This window comes from Cherax quadricarinatus, unplaced genomic scaffold (assembly GCF_038502225.1).
Source record: "Cherax quadricarinatus isolate ZL_2023a unplaced genomic scaffold, ASM3850222v1 Contig2945, whole genome shotgun sequence".
NCBI lineage: Eukaryota > Metazoa > Arthropoda > Malacostraca > Decapoda > Parastacidae > Cherax > Cherax quadricarinatus.
Window position 1 is genome coordinate 42,969 of NW_027197971.1, and position 5,789 is coordinate 48,757.

Genomic DNA, 5,789 nt, shown 5'->3' on the forward strand with positions numbered 1-5,789 from the left:
GCATCACGCCAGCATCACGCCAGCATCCTCCTTTGGGCGGCGCTTACAGCATCACGCCAGCATCCTCCTCTGGGCGGCGCTTACAGCATCACGCCAGCATCCTCCTCTGGGCGGCGCTACAGCATCACGCCAGCATCCTCCTCTGGGCGGCGCTTACAGCATCACGCCAGCATCCTCCTCTGGGCGGCGCTACAGCATCACGCCAGCATCCTCCTCTGGGCGGCGCTAAAGCGTCATGCCAGCATCCTCCTCTGGGCGGCGCTACAGCATCACGCCAGCATCCTCCTCTGGGCGGCGCTACAGCGTCATGCCAGCATCCTCCTCTGGGCGGCGCTTACAGCATCACGCCAGCATCCTCCTCTGGGCGGCGCTACAGCATCACGCCAGCATCCTCCTCTGGGCGGCGCTACAGCATCACGCCAGCATCCTCCTCTGGGCGGCGCTACAGCGTCGCCAGCATCCTCCTCTGGGCGGCGCTACAGCATCACGCCAGCATCCTCCTCTGGGCGGCGCTACAGCATCACGCCAGCATCCTCCTCTGGGCGGCGCTACAGCATCACGCCAGCATCCTCCTCTGGGCGGCGCTTACAGCATCACGCCAGCATCCTCCTCTGGGCGGCGCTACAGCATCACGCCAGCATCCTCCTCTGGGTGGCGCTTACAGCATCACGCCAGCATCCTCCTCTGGGCGGCGCTACAGCATCACGCCAGCATCCTCCTCTGGGCGGCGCTTACAGCATCACGCCAGCATCCTCCTCTGGGCGGCGCTACAGCATCACGCCAGCATCCTCCTCTGGGCGGCGCTTACAGCATCACGCCAGCATCCTCCTCTGGGCGGCGCTTACAGCATCACGCCAGCATCCTCCTCTGGGCGGCGCTACAGCATCACGCCAGCATCCTCCTCTGGGCGGCGCTTACAGCATCACGCCAGCATCCTCCTCTGGGCGGCGCTTACAGCATCACGCCAGCATCCTCCTCTGGGCGGCGCTACAGCATCACGCCAGCATCCTCCTCTGGGCGGCGCTACAGCATCACGCCAGCATCCTCCTCTGGGCGGCGCAGCATCGCCAGCATCCTCCTCTGGGCGGCGCTACAGCATCACGCCAGCATCCTCCTCTGGGCGGCGCTACAGCGTCATGCCAGCATCCTCCTCTGGGCGGCGCTTACAGCATCACGCCAGCATCCTCCTCTGGGCGGCGCTTACAGCATCACGCCAGCATCCTCCTCTGGGCGGCGCTTACAGCATCACGCCAGCATCCTCCTCTGGGCGGCGCTTACAGCATCACGCCAGCATCCTCCTCTGGGCGGCGCTACAGCATCACGCCAGCATCCTCCTCTGGGCGGCGCTTACAGCATCACGCCAGCATCCTCCTCTGGGCGGCGCTTACAGCATCACGCCAGCATCCTCCTCTGGGCGGCGCTTACAGCATCACGCCAGCATCCTCCTCTGGGCGGCGCTTACAGCATCACGCCAGCATCCTCCTCTGGGCGGCGCTTACAGCATCACGCCAGCATCCTCCTCTGGGCGGCGCTTACAGCATCACGCCAGCATCCTCCTCTGGGCGGCGCTTACAGCAGCACGCCAGCATCCTCCTTTGGGCGGCGCTTACAGCATCACGCCAGCATCCTCCTCTGGGCCAGCAACAACGAAAATGAAGCTGCGCTTAGAGGAAATTGGTGAGTTTCTGATATGTGTTATTTAGCATGACTTTCAACTCTAGTCCTCTGTGGTCGCTTGAGTTAGCTTTAAAGAAGTCTTTAAATCCTGGCTACAAGGACGCCACTCCTCAGGAAAAAGAGCTCTTGTTTTTCTCTGTGGAAAACATAGAAAAACTTACTCGTGAAAATTAAAAAGAGAGTGTTTAAATAACTCTTAAGGAAAACTAATACTTTTATTAAATAAACCAGAGAAGGAAGAACATGTATGTCAGTATTACAGTGACAATATAATAAATGTAGCTGGAGTTTGGCAAGTGCACCGAGGTTATGAGTTACGAAGGTTGACATGGAGGTGGAGACACCAAGGTCGTTCACATGCTTCCTTGTCACATGCAAGTGATGAATTGTGAGGAAGTTTTAGATGCCACCGTAAAGTCTGAACATCTCCGAAGAGATAGGTTCAGATTCATTTCAAAAAGTCTACGATGAAATCATGTCTGTAGAAAAAGTAGATTTTTGAAAAAAATCCCGTTCCCGTCCAGCTGTCTCCATGAAGGTAGGACTGTCAGAAAACGAAATATTAAAATACATATAGTTGAAGGCCAAGGCATAATACAATTAATACAGTAAGAAATCCACTTGGAACCTTCAATACAAAAAAAAAAATCCCAACATCGTAAGAATAATGCATATGTGGACTGCTGGGCGGGTGAAGGTGAAATGACGTAACTCGCTTCCCCAGAGAAAAGAAAAAGTGACAAGAATAAAAGAGAAAGCACTAAAATAAAAGATTAAAGACGGCAGATTAAGAGAATTCCCTCGCCTGATGACGTAACATACTGTTCCTCTCTCTCGAGAGAGAGAGAACATAAGAACCAAAATATCTGACTAAAGACACAAAAAGTACTTATGATATCTAACCAGTTTCTTTACAATATTTATATATAGGATTCTGAAAGAGGTGATTAGTAGGGTGTTGGGGAGAGGTGTGGTATTAAAAGTTAATGAATCCGATTCAAAGTGGGCACTTTCACATTTGGTTTTTGCTGATGACGAAGTACTTTTAGGAGATTCTGTAGAGAAATTGAGAAGGTTGTTAGACAAATTTAGGATAGTATGTAAAAGAAGGAAATTAACAGTGAACATAAAGAACAAGGTGGTTAAACTAACAAAACATGTTGGTAATTAAAGATTGGATATAAGATTGGAGGGAGGGAGTAAATGTGTTTGGTTATTTAGGAGTGAATTTGTTGGTAGATGTGTCTATGATAGAGGTGAATCATAGAATTGACAAAGAGAAAAAAGGTATTTGGTGCACTGAAGCATCTATGGAGATAGAGAACCTTATCAGTGGTGGTAAAAATGGCAAAAACACTACGAAAAAATCCCAGGACAGTACCCACCAATGAAGAAGACAAGAAAGGCAAAGATAAAGATAATATTGAAAACATATGAAATGGAAAGATAGGAGGAGGCAAAGGTTAGATCAAGTCACGAGTGTTTTGAAGTTTAAGTGCATTTAACAACATAACAGGAAAGGAAGGCATCTGCAAGAACAAAACCAGAACTAAAATTCATGTTAGAATGTTATAAGAGATATTTCAGCAAAGCGGCTCATTTGAAGGCAAGAAGAAGGGTAGGTAGTTTAAGCAGGGGACCCATTATTAGGATGGCTGTGATGTCTCTTTGTGACAGACTTAAAGAACACAAAGGATGTGTTACCCTCGCGACACCAACATTGCTCTCTTCAGTCAATCCCACAGATCATGACTAATATGTGTACTTTTAACATTATATTTTTTAACAGTATATTAAATTTTACCCCACAGATAAGATCAGTTACCCTACTGATGGTAATTTAGTCTTGGTTTGGAACTCCTGGACTAAACCAAGTACTGTGTTTTTGCCATTTACTTTCTATTATGAGAGTGCCTCCCCAAACTTTCCGGTTAGGCAGCCAATAGCCTCATTACTTGACTTTCCTTTCATTTCCCTTCCCCACTGCACCGTATTCGGGAGTTATTTCTTTAAAGTTTCCTCTACTGAAGCCTGGTTCACTGTGCCTTCCACCTTACCTCAGTGTTTAGTTCCACAAGCAACTTGAAATTCAGTGATGTATAGTTGGTAGCACCCAGGGGGATGTCGAACTCTATTTCTCGTATGTCAGATGTACTTGGTCTGCCTCGACGGCTGGTGAGTATCCTTTTTCGTCTTTCCCAGGTCCGCGTGTCCAGGAGTCCGCCTGTGTCCCCTCAGGCATTCTCCCTTCCCCACTTCCCCAGGGTCTGCCTCGACGACCGGTGAGTGTCCTTTTTCGTTTCTCCCAGGTCCTCGTGTCCAGGAGTCCGCCTGTGTCCCCTCAGGCATCCTCCCTTCCCCACTTCCCCAGGGTCTGCCTCGACGGCCGGTGAGTGTCCTTTTTCTTCTCTCCCAGGTCTGCGTGTCCAGGAGTCCGCCTGTGTCCTCTCAGGCATCCTCCCTTCCCCACTTCCCCAGGGTCTGCCTCGACGGCAGGTGAGTGTCCTTTTTCGTCTCTTCCAGGTCCGCGTGTCCAGGAGTCCCCCTGTGTCCCCTCAGGCATCCTCCCTTCCCCACTTCCCCAGGGTCTGCCTTGACGGCCGGTGACTGTCCTTTTTCGTCTCTCCCAGGTCCGCGAGTCCAGGAGTCCGCCTGTGTCCCCTCAGGCAGCCTCCCTTCTCCACTTCCCCAGGGTCTGCCTCGACGGCCGGTGAGTGTCCTTTTTCGTCTTTCCCAGGTCCGCGTGTCCAGGAGTCCGCCTGTGTCCCCTCAGGCATCCTCCCTTCCCCACTTCCCCAGGGTCTGCCTCGACGGCCGGTGAGTATCCTTTTTCGTCTCTCCCAGGTCCGCGTGTCCAGTAATCCGCCTGTGTCCCCTCAGGCATGCTCCCTTCCCCACTTCCCCAGGGTCTGCCTCGACGGCCGGTGAGTGTCCTTTTTTGTCTCTCCCAGGTCCGCGTGTCCAGGAGTCCGCCTTCGTCTCCTCAGGCATTCTCCCTTCCACACTTCCCCAGGGTCTGCCTCGACGGCCGGTGAGTATCCTTTTTCGTCTCTCCCAGGTCCGCGTGTCCAGGAATCCGCCTGTGTCCCCTCAGGCATGCTCCCTTCCCCACTTCCCCAGGGTCTGCCTCGACGGCCGGTGAGTATCCTTTTTCGTCTCTCCCAGGTCCGCGTGTCCAGGAGTCCGCCTGTGTCCCCTCAGGCATTCTCCCTTCCCCACTTCCCCAGGGTCTGCCTCGACGACCGGTGAGTGTCCTTTTTCGTCTCTCCCAGGTCCGCGTGTCCAGGAGTCCGCCTGTGTCCCCTCAGGCATCCTCCCTTCCCCACTTCCCCAGGGTCTGCCTCGACGGCCGGTGAGTGTCCTTTTTCGTCTCTCCCAGGTCCGCGTGTCCAGGAGTCCGCCTGTGTCCCCTCAGGCATCCTCCCTTCCCCACTTCCCCAGGGTCTGCCTCGACGGCCGGTGAGTATCCTTTTTCGTCTCTCCCAGGTCCGCGTGTCCAGTAGTCCGCCTGTGTCCCCTCAGGCATCCTCCCTTCCCCACTTCCCCAGGGTCTGCCTCGACGGCCGGTGAGTGTCCTTTTTCGTCTCTCCCAGGTCCGCGTGTCCAGTAGTCCGCCTGTGTCCCCTCAGGCATCCTCCCTTCCCCACTTCCCCAGGGTCTGCCTCGACAACCAGTGAGTGTCCTTTTTCGTCTCTCCCAGGTCCGCGTGTCCAGTAGTCCGCCTGTGTCCCCTCAGGCATCCTCCCTTCCCCACTTCCCCAGGGTCTGCCTCGACAACCAGTGAGTGTCCTTTTTCGTCTCTCCCAGGTCCTCGTGTCCAGGAGTCCGCCTGTGTCCCCTCAGGCATCCTCCCTTCCCCACTTCCCCAGGGTCTGCCTCGACGGCCGGTGAGTGTCCTTTTTCGGAGTCCACCTGTGTGAAGGCCAGGTGCTCCCCCTTCCCCACTACCCCCACACCCCAACCTTGCACCCCCCCCGGGTCCGTGGTTCCAGGAGTTCACCTGTGCGAAGGCCAGGTGCTCTCCCTTCCCCACTTCCCCCACACCCCAACCTTGCACTCCCCCCCGGGTCCGTGGTTCCAGGAGTCCACCTGTGTGACGCCAGGTGCTCCCC